The sequence below is a fragment of the Ranitomeya imitator genome, chromosome 2, assembly GCF_032444005.1.
Source record: "Ranitomeya imitator isolate aRanImi1 chromosome 2, aRanImi1.pri, whole genome shotgun sequence".
Taxonomy (NCBI): domain Eukaryota; kingdom Metazoa; phylum Chordata; class Amphibia; order Anura; family Dendrobatidae; genus Ranitomeya; species Ranitomeya imitator.
Window position 1 is genome coordinate 282,095,339 of NC_091283.1, and position 18,115 is coordinate 282,113,453.

Sequence of the window (18,115 nt, forward strand, 5' to 3'; positions counted from 1 at the left end):
GGCAGACATTGTAATAGGGCAGCACCCCCATATAGGCAGACACTGTAATAAGGCAGCACCCCCATAGGCAGACTCTGTAGTATAAGGCAGCACCCCCATACCCCCATAGTGAGACCCTGTAATAAGGCGGCCCCCAGAGTCAGACCCTGTGATAAGGCAGCACCCCCATAGTCAGACCCTGTAAAATGGCAGCCCATAGTCAGACACTGTAATAAGGCAGCATCCCTATAGGCACACCCTGTAATAAGGCAGCACCCCTATAGGCAGACCCTGTAAAAAGGCAGCCCCATAGGCAGACCCTGTAATAAGGCAGCCCCCATAGGCAGACCCTGTAATAAGGCAGCCATCCATAGGCAGACCCTGAAATAAGGCGGCAGCACCCATAAAAAAAAAACCTCACCTCTCTTCTTCCTGGTTCCTGCGCTGCTCCCGCTGATCTCCTGACAGCGGTTGCCGGGCAGTGACGTCATCGCACCCGCTGTCAGTGTTGACGACGTCAGATGCCGACACTGACAGGGGGATGATGGGAGAAGGAGCGTAGTGCTCCTTCTCCCATCAATGCAATCAGCTGTATCGGCTTAATGCCGGTGCAGCTGATCTTCCGATGATGACGGGGGGCCCACTGCTGGCACCAGGGCCACCCCCGCCTGCTCAAGGGGCCCATAGCAGCCGGGCAGCAGAGCAGGGAGATCGATTCTCCCTGCTCTGCCGCAGAATGTAACTGTATCGACCGATACAGTAGCGTAGCTCCGGGTGGGCTCCCTCAGAGCACCGGGACCAGGGCACCGGCACCATCTGCCCCCCCCCCCCCCTCGGTAGCTACGCTACTGACTCACAAACATTAATCAGTTTCTTAACTGTAACACCAACTGCCAACTATCATACATAGGCTGCACTACAAGAAAATCGAAGACTCATATCCGAACATATTAGGACTATAGTAAATAATAATAGCACGAATTATAACATCTCTACGGCAGCTAAACATTTTATATGTCACCATTCCAGTAATACGTCTAAGCTTAAAGTCACGGGTGTAGAGCAGGTTAAAAATCCTCGGCGAGGAGGAGATGTAAAAAGACGTCTTCTTACGCGCGAGGCTTTTTGGATTTATAATTTAGTAACTAGATTTCCTACTGGCTTAAACAGACGACACGAGATCTGTTATGAAAGGTAATTCAGTACCACAATGGACATAGAGGTCAGCGCACATACAGTGACCTGGCAATAACCCAAAAAACAAGAACGAGCTCTGAGACGTGGGAACTCTGTTGACCGCAATCCCTAATCTTCTCCAACCACACTAAAGGCAGCCGTGGATTGCGCCTAACGCTGCCTATGCAACTCGGCACGACCTGAGAAACTAGCTAACCTGAAGATAGAAAATAAGCCTACCTTGCCTCAGAGAAATACCCCAAAGGAAAAGGCAGCCCCCACATATGACTGTGAGTTAAGATGAAAAGACAAACGTAGAGATGAAATAGATTTAGCAAAGTGAGGCCCAACTTTCTGAACAGAGCGAGGATAGGAAAGGTAACTTTGCGGTCAACACAAAACCCTACAAAAACCACGCAAAGGGGGCAAAAAGACCCTCCGTACCGAACTAACGGCACGGAGGTACACCCTCTGCGTCCCAGAGCTTCCAGCAAGCAGAAAAAAACAAAATGACAAGCTGGACAGAAAAAAACAGCAAACAAATAGCAAAGAGGAACTTAGCTATGCAGAGCAGCAGGCCACAGGAACGATCCAGGAGGAAACAGGTCCAATACTAGAACATTGACTGGAAGCCAGGATCAAAGCACTAGGTGGAGTTAAATAGAGAAGCACCTAACGACTTCACCACATCACCTGAGGAAGGAAACTCAGAAGCCGCAGTACCACTTTCCTCCACCAACGGAAGCTCACAGAGAGAACCAGCCGAAGTACCACTTGTGACCACAGGAGGGAGCTCTGCCACAGAATTCACAACAGTACCCCCCCTTGAGGAGGGGTCACCGAACCCTCACCAGAGCTCCCAGGACGACCAGGATGAGCCATATGAAAGGCACGAACAAGATCGGGAGCATGGACATCAGAGGCAAAGACCCAGGAATTATCTTCCTGAGCATAACCCTTCCACTTAACCAGATACTGGAGTTTCCGCCTTGAAACACGAGAATCCAAAATCTTCTCCACAATATACTCCAACTCCCCCTCCACCAAAACCGGGGCAGGAGGATCAACAGATGGAACCATAGGTGCCACGTATCTCCGCAACAATGATCTATGGAATACGTTATGTATGGAAAATGAATCTGGAAGGGTCAGACGAAAAGACACAGGATTAAGAACCTCAGAAATCCTATACGGACCAATAAAACGAGGTTTAAACTTAGGAGAGGAAACCTTCATAGGAATATGACGAGAAGATAACCAAACCAAGTCCCCAACCCGAAGTCGGGGACCCACACAGCGTCTGCGATTAGCGAAACGTTGAGCCTTCTCCTGGGACAAAGTCAAATTGTCCACCACATGAGTCCAAATCTGCTGCAACCTGTCCACCACAGTATCCACACCAGGACAGTCCGAAGACTCAACCTGCCCTGAAGAGAAACGAGAATGGAACCCAGAGTTGCAGAAAAACGGTGAAACCAAGGTAGCCGAGCTGGCCCGATTATTAAGGGCGAACTCAGCCAAAGGCAAAAAGGACACCCAGTCATCCTGATCAGCAGAAACAAAGCATCTCAGATATGTTTCCAAGGTCTGATTGGTTCGTTCGGTCTGGCCATTAGTCTGAGGATGGAAAGCCGAGGAAAAAGACAAGTCAATGCCCATCCTACCACAAAAGGCTCGCCAAAATCTCGAAACAAACTGGGAACCTCTGTCAGAAACGATATTCTCCGGAATGCCATGCAAACGAACCACATGCTTGAAAAACAATGGCACCAAATCAGAGGAGGAAGGCAATTTAGACAAGGGTACCAAATGGACCATCTTAGAGAAGCGATCACAGACCACCCAAATGACTGACATCTTTTGAGAGACGGGAATATCTGAAATAAAATCCATAGAGATATGTGTCCAAGGCCTCTTCGGGACCGGCAAGGGCAAAAGCAACCCACTGGCACGAGAACAGCAGGGCTTAGCCCGAGCACAAATCCCACAGGACTGCACAAAAGTACGCACATCCCGCGACAGAGATGGCCACCAAAAGGATCTAGACACCAGCTCTCTGGTACCAAAGATTCCAGGATGACCAGCCAACACCGAACAATGAACCTCAGAGATAACTTTATTCGTCCACCTATCAGGGACAAACAGTTTCTCCGCTGGACAACGATCAGGTTTATTAGCCTGAAATTTTTGCAGCACCTGCCGCAAATCAGGGGAGATGGCAGACACAATTACTCCCTCTTTGAGGATACCCGCCGGCTCAGATACACCCGGAGAGTCGGGCACAAAACTCCTAGACAGAGCATCCGCCTTCACATTTTTAGAGCCCGGAAGGTATGAAATCACAAAGTCAAAACGGGCAAAAAACAACGACCAACGAGCTTGTCTAGGATTCAACCGCTTGGCGGACTCGAGATAAGTCAAGTTCTTATGATCAGTCAAGACCACCACGCGATGCTTAGCTCCTTCAAGCCAATGACGCCACTCCTCGAATGCCCACTTCATGGCCAGCAACTCTCGATTGCCCACATCATAATTACGCTCAGCAGGCGAAAACTTCCTGGAAAAGAAGGCACATGGTTTCATCACCGAGCAATCAGAACTTCTCTGCGACAAAACAGCCCCTGCTCCAATCTCAGAAGCATCAACCTCGACCTGGAACGGAAGCGAAACATCTGGTTGACACAACACAGGGGCAGAAGAAAAACGACGCTTCAACTCTTGAAAAGCTTCCACCGCAGCAGAAGACCAATTGACCAAATCAGCACCTTTCTTGGTCAAATCGGTCAATGGTTTAGCAATACTAAAAAAGTTGCAGATGAAGCGACGATAAAAATTAGCAAAGCCCAGGAACTTTTGCAGACTTTTCAGAGATGTCGGCTGAGTCCAATAAGGATGGCTTGGACCATAACAGGATCCATCTCGATAGTAGAAGGGGAAAAGATGAACCCCAAAAATGAAACCTTCTGAACATCAAAGAGACACTTTGATCCCTTCACAAACAAAGAATTAGCATGCAGGACCTGAAACACCGTTCTGACCTGCTTCACATGATACTCCCAATCACCCGAGAAGATCAAAATGTCATCTAAGTACACAATCAGGAATTTATCCAGGTACTCTCGGAAGATGTCATGCATAAAGGACTGAAACACTGATGGAGCATTGGCAAGTCCGAATGGCATTACTAGATACTCAAAATGGCCCTCGGGCGTATTAAATGCAGTTTTCCACTCATCGCCTCGCTTAATACGCACAAGATTATACGCACCACGAAGATCTATCCTGGTGAACCAACTAGCCCCCTTAATCCGAGCAAACAAATCAGATAACAATGGCAAGGGGTACTGAAATTTAAACGTGATCTTATTTAGAAGGCGGTAATCTATACAAGGTCTCAGTGAACCATCCTTCTTGGCTACAAAAAAGAACCCTGCTCCCAATGGCGACGATGATGGGCGAATATGCCCCTTCTCCAAAGACTCCTTCACATAACTCCGCATAGCGGCGTGCTCAGGCACAGATAAATTAAACAGTCGACCTTTTGGGAATTTACTACCAGGAATCAAATCGATAGCACAATCACAATCCCTATGCGGAGGTAGGGTATCGGACTTGGGCTCATCAAATAAATCCCGGTAATCAGACAAGAACTCAGGAACCTCAGAAGGGGTGGATGACGAAATAGTCAGAAATGGGACATCACCATGTACCCCCTGACAACCCCAGCTGGACACAGACATGGATTTCCAATCTAAAACTGGATTATGGACTTGTAGCCATGGCAACCCCAACACGACCACATCATGCAGATTATGCAACACCAGAAAGCGAATAACCTCCTGATGTGCAGGAGCCATGCACATGGTCAGCTGGGTCCAGTACTGAGGCTTATTCTTGGCCAAAGGCGTAGCATCAATTCCTCTCAATGGAATAGGACACTGCAAGGACTCCAAGAAAAACCCACAACGCCTAGCATACTCCAAGTCCATCAAATTCAGAGCAGCGCCTGAGTCCACAAATGCCATGACAGAATACGATGACAAAGAGCAGATCAAGGTAACGGACAGAAGAAACTTTGACTGTACCGTACCAATGGTGGCAGACCTAGCGAACCGCCTAGTGCGCTTAGGACAATCAGAGACAGCATGAGTGGAATCACCACAGTAGAAACACAGCCCATTCAGACGTCTGTGTTCTTGCCGTTCAACTCTGGTCAAAGTCCTATCGCACTGCATAGGCTCAGGTTTGGTGCACAGATTTACGCTCGCGCAAGCATCGACCGATCTGAATGGCCAAAGACATAGACTCATTCAGACCAGCAGGCATAGGAAATCCCACCATGACATCTTTAAGGGCTTCAGAGAGACCTTTTCTGAAAATAGCTGCGAGCGCACCTTCATTCCACTGAGTGAGTACGGACCACTTTCTAAATTTCTGACAATATACCTCTATTTCATCCTGACCCTGACACAGAGCCAGCAAATTCTTCTCTGCCTGATCCACAGAATTAGGCTCATCGTACAGCAATCCGAGCGCCAGGAAAAATGCATCGATATTACTTAATGCAGGATCCCCTGGCGCAAGGGAAAATGCCCAGTCCTGAGGATCGCCACGCAAAAAAGAAATAACGATCCTAACTTGTTGAACTGGGTCACCAGAGGAGCGAGGTTTCAAAGCCAGAAATAGTTTACAATTATTTTTGAAACTCAGAAATTTAGTTCTATCTCCAAAAAACAAATCAGGAACAGGGATTCTCGGTTCTAACATAGAATTCTGAACCACAAAGTCTTGAATACTTTGCACTCTTGCCGTGAGCTGATCCACACATGAAGACAGACCTTTAATGTCCATTGCTACACCTGTGTCCTGAACCACCCAAATGTCTAGGGGAAAAAAATGGCAAAACACAGTGCAAAGAAAAAAAAATGGTCTCAGAACTTCTTTTTTCCCTCTATTGAGAATCATTAGTACTTTGGCTTCCAGTACTGTTATGAAAGGTAATTCAGTACCACAATGGACATAGAGGTCAGCGCACATACAGTGACCTGGCAATAACCCAAAAAACAAGAACGAGCTCTGAGACGTGGAAACTCTGTTGACCGCAAACCCTAATCCTCTCCAACACAACTAGAGGCAGCCGTGGATTGCGCCTAACGCTCCCTATGCAACTCGGCACGGCCTGAGAAACTAGCTAGCCTGAAGAAGGAAAATAAGCCTACCTTGCCTCAGAGAAATACCCCAAAGGAAAAGGCAGCCCCCACATATAATGACTGTGAGTTAAGATGAAAAGACAAACGTAGAGATGAAATAGATTTAGCAAAGTGAGGCCCAACTTTCTGAACAGAGCGAGGATAGGAAAGGTAACTTTGCGGTCAACACAAAACCCTACAAAAACCACGCAAAGGGGGCAAAAAGACCCTCCGTACCGAACTAACGGCACGGAGGTACACCCTCTGCGTCCCAGAGCTTCCAGCAAGCAGAAAAAAACAAATTGACAAGCTGGACAGAAAAAAACAGCAAACAATAGCAAAGAGGAACTTAGCTATGCAGAGCAGCAGGCCACAGGAACGATCCAGGAGGAAACAGGTCCAATACTAGAACATTGACTGGAAGCCAGGATCAAAGCACTAGGTGGAGTTAAATAGAGAAGCACCTAACGACTTCACCACATCACCTGAGGAAGGAAACTCAGAAGCCGCAGTACCACTTTCCTCCACCAACGGAAGCTCACAGAGAGAACCAGCCGAAGTACCACTTGTGACCACAGGAGGGAGCTCTGCCACAGAATTCACAACAGAGATCATATTTCATTATGGTGAATTGTTTTTATTTCAATGTATTATTTTAATCCAAGATGAATGAATTTTAACATTTTTGGTCACAGCATGTCAGTACAATGTATCAGTTAGTAATTTGAAACCATGCGTTCATATAGATCTTGCAGGACCTTACCATTAAGTCATCTGACACTAGTGGTTTATTTGCTCGGTCCGCATGCACTATATGGATCTCATGCTGTTGAACATAGTTTAGCTGTGACAAAGATCTATCTATAGATCGAAACGCGTCTCTAGACTTTCTCCCCTCCGTGTGCGTCCACATCATCTGAGGATTTTGCCAATTACATGGATTTTAAAATGGATAAATAAAGATTACAATTTTAAGGAGCTGGAACGCCCATCTTTCCTTTCCTGGTTGCTTCATGTTCTGTCAAGACGAGGTTCCGTGTACCTGTGGCTGTCGCTGAGCTGCCGGTGGCTATTTAGCCTATTTGTTTTATATACTGGATATGTTGGTTTCTCATAGTGTAGGGCCAGTGCCAATTCTTTTGTAATGATTCATTTATCTTTGTGTCATGATCTGCTTAGTTTGTGGGATTAGGTAGTTCAGAGGTGGGTTTCTGGGAGGCTTCATTGTAGAGTCATTCCTCCTGGCTTGTACTCTGACCCTTGGCCGTGTGTGCGTGTGACCGTGTGGTGCCTGTGTCTGTGCTTTGCGCCTGTGCTACTTTATGCTTGTCTGGTTCTGATCTGGTTCTGTCCCCGTTTAGAGTTCTGTCTGTCCCTCATGTACTACGCTGCTATCTCCATGAATGACTCCTTGCTTACGTTCTGACTATTCTCTGATTGCCCCTCCTGTACCGCGCTGCCCTCTCCGTGTATGACCCCCGCCTGTTTGACCTGAGTTCCCCTCTCCTCTACTTGAGGGTCCCTGTAGAATCCTGCACTCATTCCAGCAGCAGGATGCTAAGCCCCGCCCCCTGTGGTCACATGATCGCGGGTCCTTCTGTTTTCTCCATCCTCAGCACGCTGCTCAGGTCCCGTCTGCGTGAGCTTTCCCTGTGGTATCTGACCCCAGGCTTCCCCACAGTGTGGACGAGTCACCCTGTTGAGCCGTGGAAGTGCACCGGTGCTGACATGATCCTGGTACTTTGGCTACTTTTATATGACAAAATTGTGCTGACTATGATAGCGGGGGATTATAGATCAGCTTTCTATAACAATCCTTATTTTTAGATGACGGAATGTGTCAGACTCATACAGAGTTCTTGGCAATATCACTATGTTGCCATCTTTGTTCGTGGGTTTAAAAACAACATTGTCTCTTTTGTTAGGTTATATAGACTCACTGTTACATTCATTTCTGCTTAAAATGTCTTTGTAACAATTATAGTGGTACACTCAGGAATCTCTTGACTTGAGACAAATAAGGCAGCTGAACCAAACTAGATTGGCTGTAGCAAGCAGAGCTTACGTGTCCTAGCAGGCAGGAGAAGATTGCAGATAAACACAGGCAAAAACAGCTTGCAGCACAGACACCACTGAGAGCTGGGAAGGTTTACTGAGGAGGCGGAGCCAGAGTATCTGAAGAGGAAAGTCTCTTGTAGCACAAGCCAGGAATTCTAGCAGAATAAACAAGCAAGGAGTTGGATGTGAACCAGGGTTATAAAGACAGGGAGGGCGGATCACATGAGCAGAAGTGAGGCAGCAGACGCCATCTTGGAAAAGGGCGATTAGTACCTCAAATAAAAACAGGGAATCCAGAGTCCTGACAGTCTTTTTTAATTGTATGAGGAATTTTCTCAAAGTCTGCACTGACCAACTGAGCAAGTAAACCCACATTAGGACAGTTAGATAGAGGTGGACGTTTTTTGACCTTGGGGCAATACTAGATGGAATCTTCCTTCCTTCCTCTGTTTTATGATCATGAGCTAATTCTTCCAAGATATTTAGAGCTTCCTGTTCTGATTCTGTTGGAAACAATTTATGTAAGGATTGGTCATGAGAATGTTTTTTAAAGGTCAGAGGTCGTGCAAAAAGCTGCAGATCTTTGATACTTGTAAATAAACCAAATTTACTGTCAGGAAAACAATTAAGACCCTTATTAACCCCTTCAAGATGCAGGCCTTTTTCGTTTTTGCGTTTTCCTTTTTCTCTCCCCTCCTTCCCAGAGCCATAACTTTTTTATTTTTTCCATCAATATGGCCATGTGAGGGCTTATTTTTGAGGGACGAGTTGTACTTTTGAACGACACCATTGGTTTTACCATGTCTTGTACTAGAAAACGGGAAAAAAATTCCAAGTGTGGTGAAATTGCAAAAAAAGTGCAATCCCACGCTTGTTTATTGTTTGGCTTTTTTGCTAGGTTCACTAAATGCTAAAACTGACCTGCCATTGTGATTCTCCAGGTCATTACAAGTTCATAGACACTAAACATGTCTAGGTTCTTTTTTATCTATGTGATGAAAAAATTCAAAACATTGCTAAAAAAAAAAAAAAAATTTGCGCCATTTTCCGATACCCGTCGCGTCTTCATTTTTTGGGCTGCACTCTATCGTGCCAAAGCCTGTCTAATATGAAATACATGAAATATGAATAGCAAAATCAGGTGAGGGCTTATTTTTTGCGTGCCGAGCTGATATTTTTAATGATACCATTTTGGTGCAGATACGTTCTTTTAATCGCCTGTTATTGCATTTCAATGCAATGTCGCGGCGACCAAAAAAACTTTTCGAATTTTTTTTTCTCGCTGCACTGTTGAGCGATCAGGTTAATGCTTTTTTTATTGATAGATCGGGCGATTCTGAACGCGGCGATACCAAATATGTGTGTTAGATTTTTTTTATTATTGTTTTATTTAGGATTGGGTGAAAGGGGGGTGATTTAAACTTTTATATTTTTTTATTTTTTTCATATTTTTTAAAACTTTTTTAAAAACTTTTGCCATGCTTCAATAGCCTAATTTTAGTTTCTTTATTTTGATTCTGTTTTTCCCTTTGTATCTGTTTATGCACATTATATATTGTTTTTTGTCCCTGTAGCACACTGATGAAGGTCCACGCGGACCGAAACGTTTGTGACTACTGTATGTACATTAAATTTTCCCCTTTGCATCACATTTCTGGAGTGTGCCAATTATAAATTATTTCACGTATTAAGGTTTGGGAACCTATATTTGTGCACCTCCCTAGCAGGCTGTGCTGAAACATTTTCTATACTAGCCTCCATGGGAGGCTAGAAGCTGGCATAGCCTGATCATCAGATCGCTCCTATGTAGCTGAATTTCAGGCTTGATATGAGCGCTGACCACAGGGTGACGCTCACAGCTAGCCGGGATCATTAACCATAGAGGTCTCAAGGAGCGGCCGGAAGTTGTAGTTAAATGCCGCTGTCAGAGTTTGACAGCGGCATTTAACTGGTTAATAGCGGCAGGTAGATCGCTATTCCACCTGCCGCTATTGCGCGCACATGTCAGCTGTACAAAACAGCTGACATGTCGCGGCTTTGATGTGGGCTCAGTGCCGGAGCCCACATCAAAGAGGGAGAAACGACATGCCCCGTACTAGTATGGGGCATGTCGTGAAGGGGTTAAGGATGTCATAATCAGCTTCAGATAATACATGACTACTCAAATTAATGACCTTGTTACGCTTATTGTCAGGTGATCGATGGCCTCTATTATGGAACTGACGCTAATCGTATTTACGTCTGAATAAATTATTCCTTTTAAAAATTGTTACAAAGACATTTCCGGAACTTTGCTCTAGGACGTAGCAGAAGACAATGATTCTGAACTAATATTTTCATGTGTTTGTTGTTTTCTCCGTTATACGTTATTCCCCAGCAGGTCTTTGGGGTCTCGTTTGAATTTAGTAGCCCGAGTCTGCTGAATGTTTTTAACCCAAGTATCCACATGTTTATCCATTTGGGAATTAATGGATTCAAGGTCATTTGCTGATGATTCCGATGTAGCAGATGTACAGTAGCATGTAAAAGTTTGGGCCCCCATGATCAAAATTGCTGTTATTAAGAACAGTTAAGCAAGTTGAAGATGAAATGATCTCTAAAAGGCCTAAAATTAAAGATAACATAGTAACATAGTTAGTAAGGCCGAAAAAAGACATTTGTCCATCCAGTTCAGCCTATATTCCATCATAATAAATCCCCAGATCTACGTCCTTCTACAGAACCTAATAATTGTATGATACAATATTGTTCTACTCCAGGAAGACATCCAGGCCTCTCTTGAACCCCTCGACTGAGTTCGCCATCACCAACTCCTCAGGCAAGCAATTCCAGATTCTCACTGCCCTAACAGAATCCTCTTCTATGTTGGTGGAAAAACCTTCTCTCCTCAGACGCAAAGAATGCCCCCTTGTGCCCGTCACCTTCCTTGGTATAAACAGATCCTCAGCGAGATATTTGTATTGTCCCCTTATATACTTATACACAGCGTCGGACTGGAGCACCTTGGGCCCACCAGAGAAAATCATTCTTGGGGCCCACTATGTAGCTACATAGAAATAGATACAAGACCAACAATTGTGCGGTAAAAAGCGCTAATATCAGGGTATAATATAAGGTAGTTCACGTCTTAATAATGTAGCAAGGGTTGGGGTAGCCCCCTCACAGAATATAATGTAGCCCCCTCATAAAATATAATGCAGTCCCCTCTCATAGAATATAATGCAGCACCCCACAAAATATAATGCAACCCTCTCAGGTATGACGCAGTCCCCACCATAGAATATAATGTAGCACCCCATAGGGTATAATGCAGCCCCCCCCATATAGTGTAATGCCACCCACCACAGAATATAATGTAGTCCCCTGAGAGAATGCAGTTCCACCACAGAATATAATGCAGCCCCCCCATAGAGTATACTGTAGCCCCCTCATATAGTATGATGTAGCCCCCATAATATTATGTAGTCCCCTGAGAGAATAATGCAGCCCCACCACAGAATATAATGCAGCCCCCCATAGAGTATACTGTAACCCCTCATAATATAATGTAGTACCTTGAGTATAATGCAGTCCCCCCACAGAATATAATGTAGCCCCCCAGGGCCGTATTTAGAGTTTCTGCTGCCCTAGGCACTTTTAGCTCTGCCTTCCCTTTTGGTGAGTATGACACTATCGGCAGTGACTTTGGCAAGAATCGCTGATGTGAAAGTCGCCTTTTGCAGCAGATCGTGCAGTTTTTCTGCATCTGCCGCGTAACGGATCACTTACAGCAACACTGCGTTCGGCCTCATTCATTCCCTATGGGATTTGCGGCACTTGCCGTGATCTGGCAAATGTGGTACCATACCTCCCAACTTTTGAAGGGAAGGAGGTATTAAGTTTGCGGCGCGCGTAGTGCGCCGCAGCAAATTTTAGGCCACGCTTCTGACCAGACCCATTTCACAACTAGTCACACCCATATCCACGTCCCAACCACAGCCATTTAGCACTGCTGATCACACTGTTTTATATACAATAATTATAAGCAAACAAAAATATGGCCACACAGTGCTCCATACTGTATAATGGCCACACATGATGCTCAATACTGTATAACGGCCACCACACATGATGTTCCATACTGTATAATGGCCACACATGATGCTCCATACTGTATAACGGCCACACATGATGCTCCACACTATATAATGGCCACACATGATGCTCCATACTGTATAATGGCCACACATGATGCTCCATACTGTATAACGGCCACACATGATGCTCAATACTGTATAACGGCCACCACACATGATGTTCCATACTGTATAATGTCCATTGGCCACACATGATGCTCCATACTGTATAACGGCCACACATGATGCTCCATACTGTATAATGGCCACACATGATGCTCCATACTGTATAACGGCCACACATGATGCTCAATACTGTATAATGACCCCCCTCCTGTATGCATGGCTCATCTCCCTCCTATCCCATATACATAGCTCATATTACCCCCTCCTGTATGCATGACTCATATCTCCCCATGTATTCATGGCTCATATCCCCCCCCCCTGTATTCTTGGCTCATATTCCCCCTGTATGCATGGCTTATATTCCCCCCTGCATGGCTCATATTCCCCCCTGCATGGCTCATATTCCCCCCTGCATGGCTCATATATATTCCCCCCTGCATGGCTCATATATATTCCCCCCTGCATGGCTCATATATATTCCCCCCTGCATGGCTCATATACATTCCCCCCTGCATGGCTCATATACATTCCCCCCTGCATGGCTCATATACATTCCCCCCTGCATGGCTCATATACTGTACATTCCCCCCTGCATGGCTCATATACATTCCCCCCTGCATGGCTCATATACATTCCCCCCTGCATGGCTCATATACATTCCCCCCTGCATGGCTCATATACATTCCCCCCTGCATGGCTCATGTTCATTCCCCCCTGCATGGCTCATATACATTCCCCCCTGCATGGCTCATATACATTCCCCCCTACATGGCTCATATACATTCCCCTCCTGCATGGCTCATATACATTCCCCCCTGCATGGCTCATATACATTCCCCCCTGCATGGCTCATATACATTCCCCCCTGCATGGCTCATATACATTCCCCCCTGCATGGCTCATATACATTCCCCCCTGCATGGCTCATATACATTCCCCCCTGCATGGCTCATATACATTCCCCCCTGCATGGCTCATATACATTCCCCCCCTGCATGGCTCAAACATTCCCCCCTGCATGGCTCATATACATTCCCCCCCTGCATAGCTCATATACATTCCCCCCTGCATGGCTCATATACATTCCCCCCCTGCATGGCTCATATACATTCCCCCCCTGCATGGCTCATATACATTCCCCCCTGCATGGCTCATATACATTCCCCCCTGCATGGCTCATATACATTCCCCCCTGCATGGCTCATATACATTCCCCCCCTGCATGGCTCATATACATTCCCCCCCTGCATGGCTCATATACATTCCCCCCCTGCATGGCTCATATACATTCCCCCCCTGCATGGCTCATATACATTCCCCCCTGCATGGCTCATATACATTCCCCCCTGCATGGCTCATATACATTCCCCCCCTGCATGGCTCATATACATTCCCCCCCTGCATGGCTCATATACATTCCCCCCTGCATGGCTCATATACATTCCCCCCCTGCATGGCTCATATACATTCCCCCCCTGCATGGCTCATATACATTCCCCCCTGCATGGCTCATATACATTCCCCCCTGCATGGCTCATATACATTCCCCCCTGCATGGCTCACATACATTCCCCCTGCATGGCTCATATACATTCCCCCCCTGCATGGCTCATATACATTCCCCCCTGCATGGCTCATATATATTCCCCCCCTGCATGGCTCATATACATTCCCCCCCTGCATGGCTCATATATATTCCCCCCTGCATGGCGGCTTATCTCTCTGCACCAGCACCCGCTCCTGCTCGGCGCGCCGGCTTATATCCTCCTTCCCCCCGTCCCTCATACTCACCTGTCCCACTGCACGGCCGTGCCGACATCCCTCGCGCTCTGTCCCGACTCCAGGCGGCGGCGCCGGCGCAGCACCTTCTTCCTGCTTGAGCGGTCATGTGACACCGTTCATTAAGATCATGAATATGCGCATATTCATGATCTTAATGAGCGGTGTCACGTGACAGCTCGTTCAGGACGAGCTGCGCCTGCAGTGCAGACGCCGAGACCATCGCTGGAGCAGGCAGGGTGAGTATTCAAGGCAAGGCGGGCGGCGGGGGAGGGGGCCCTGGAGCGGGGGGAGGCCCTGGAGCGAGGGGAGGCCCTGCCAACAGGTGTCAGTGCCAGGGCCCACCGGAGGATCATCCGGTTCCCCGGTGGGCCAGTCCGAGCCTGCTTATACATGGTTATTAGATCGCCCCTCAGTCGTCTTTTTTCTAGACTAAATAATCCTAATTTCACTAATCTATCTGGGTATTGTAGTATTGTACTCTCTCTAGTTCCATTATATCCTTCCTGAGCACTGGTGCCCAAAACTGGACACAGTACTCCATGTGCGGTCTAACTAGGGATTTGTACAGAGGCAGTATAATGCTCTCATCATGTGTATCCAGACCTCTTTTAATGCACCCCATGATCCTGTTTGCCTTGGCAGCTGCTGCCTGGCACTGGCTGCTCCAGGTAAGTTTATCATTAACTAGGATCCCCAAGTCCTTCTCCCTGTCAGATTTAGGCTGGTTTCACACTTGCGTTTTTGTCTGCAGCGTTTTTAAAAAAAAAAAAAGCATGCGTTTTTTTCCTCTATATTTAACATTGAAAACGCATGCGTTTTTTTGTGTACGCGTTTGGTCGCGTTTTCAATCGCATGCGTTTTTTTTACTGCATGCATTCATTTTCCAAAATGCTACTTGTAGTATTTTGGGGGGCGTTTTTTTTTACCCCAAAAAACGCATGCGTTTTCATGCGTTTTTTTGGGGTCCAAAAATACATTGGTGTCAATGGGGACGCATGCGTTTTTTTGTACATGCGTTTGCATGCGTTTTTTTGACGCATGCGTTTTTTTAAACAAAGGTTGAGTAGACTGTAGATAAGGTTGTCTAGACACTGATAAGCCTCCCCCATAGCAGCAGGGTTATAAAAGGAAGGTTGGGGGAAGTTTCTGGTCACTTCTCATCAGACTACAAAGAAGACAAGACCCTGCTCGGACGCATTGGTGGACAAGACCCAGAGCAATGTGAGTATATCCTAGCCAATGCATTTACTTTTTAATTTTTGGTATCTACATGTCCTAATTTCTTCTTTTTTTTTATTTCAACATGCATCAGAATGTCTTCAGCGGAGTCTTCATCTGATGAGGAGTTCGAGCCACGTCAGTCAGAAGTGGATCATGTCAGTGAGGTTAGTTTTTTGTCCTTCAGCTTGGTAAGTATTGACTGTCACATCGACACATGAGACAATTTGATTATTTTTTTTTTAGACGGAGCAGCGGAGTCAAGGTCCGGTGGGAAGACGTCAGCGGGTATGTATACAAGGCAGACTGTCCTCATTGTAATATTCTTGAATCTTCCTTTCTGTACCCTTGATTTTCTTTTCATTTTTCTTGTATGATCCTTTTCTGAAATTTGACTTTCATATTCCTGCCCTTTTTCATTTTTTTTTTTCTTTTTTCCCAATGTGACTGAGCAAACTTATATGATTTTCTTTTACTTTTAGGTTTCACAACGGGACGATGACCGGATCGATAATGATCTCCTGATCACCCTGGTCCAGGAGCGAGTCCCGTTGTGGGACGGCCGGGATCCTCAGCACTCAGTCAATAGTACGCTACGTCGGTTGTGGAGTGAGGTGGCCCAAGCGTTGTGGGATGGCTGGGAGAATGCCCCGCCGTGGGTCCGTAATGCATTTGGTAAGTATTGCACTGCAGTGTGAAGCAGCAGAGACCTTGGCCGTGCTCTCTTGACTGTGTGTGATGAAAGAAACTTTTTGGAGTTTCTGTCATCACACACAGCCAAGAGAGCACGGCCAAAAGTACTTTTTCTGACCATTATATGTTTTTGTTATTTCACAGTGGACAAAATAAGAACACGTTGGCGTTCCATGAAGACCGCTTCAACAAGGACCTTCGTGCAGAGAAGAGTGCAGCTAGTGGTTCCGGAGCAAGGCACCGGCTCTACAAATATCACTGTGTGCTGGCCTTTTTAAGACCGGTCCTTCTCATGAGAACGTAAGTATTTCTCACATGCTTCCGGTTGTATTGCATTGACATAATCTGTAATTTTAAATTCCACAGGATGTACCGTCTTGTTATATTTTGGTATTAATTTTCTGTGTTCTTTTTTCACAGCACACACTGCATGACTGTCGCAACAGGTTCTGGAGCGGTCCTTCAGCCGGCAGCCATGGACCCGTCCCAGCCATCCAGCAGCGCAGCAGCAGGTGGGTCTTCCACAGTCACTGGAGACCAGGGGGCTGGCCCATCAGGTCTTCCCCTTTCGCAGTCCTCTTTCACTGCACCCATTTTTGCGGGCACATCCCGGCAGCGACAGAGGGCTTCGGATAGGACCGTCATGCCCGAGTTTTTGCACTTGAGCTCGGTTTTACACGAAGCAATCAAGGCTTTAGGTGACAGAATGGATGTGTCCCATAATCTCTTACATTGCCGCATCCAGGATGTCGCCAAAAGCGTTGATCAAGTTAAAGCCGACCTCAAGAAGCCAGCTCATCATTTTTTTAATCAAATACAACAGGGCATGTCGGAACACCTTAGCCCTGATCTCCAGCTGAGTGTGATGCAGGCCTGCAATGTTGCTTTTGTGCAGGCTATGCAGCAGAGTGAGAGTCGTAATGTGGCGGCATATCCAACTGTGCCGTCACTGTCACGATTAACCACCATTCCTACCTCTGCTGCATACCACTGCACGGCCACCTCTATTCCCTCCACAGGTGTACTCCACTACAGCGCCAACACAATGACGAGTGCTGTTGGACATCCCACCGCCACCACCGTGACAACCGCTGCTCCGGCTTGGACCTCCTCCGCTGACACCACGATGACGCAGGACCCTGGCGTGGCTTATCGGCCCGGCCCCCTCCCGATGCAGCAGGACCCAGGCATGGCATATCGGACCGGCCCCCCCCATGCAGCAGGACCGAGGCATTGGTTTCCGGGCAGGACACCCCCCGATGCAGCAGGACCCAGGCCTGGCGTATAGGACGGCTCCCCCCCCATGCAACAGGACACAGGCATGGTGTATCACACCGGCCCCCCCACGATGCAGCAGGAACAAGCCATGGCTTTCCGGGCAGGACCCACCCCGATGCAGCAGGACACTGCCAGGGCTTTATGTTCCCCCCCACCAGCAATGAAGCAGGACCCTGGGAGGGGTTTAGGTCCCCCCCTGCCAAGGATGCACCAGGACCCTGGTATGGGCTTTGACATAGTGGGAATAACCAAGACATGGTTAGATGAAAGCTATGACTGAGCAGTTAACTTACAGGGTTACAGTCTGTTTAGAAAGGATCGTAAAAATCGGAGAGGAGGAGGGGTTTGTCTCTATGTAAAGTCTTGTCTAAAGTCCACTTTAAGGGAGGATATTAGCGAAGGAAATGAGGATGTCGAGTCCATATGGGTCGAAATTCATGGAGGGAAAAATGGTAACAAAATTCTCATTGGGGTCTGTTACAAACCCCCAAATATAACAGA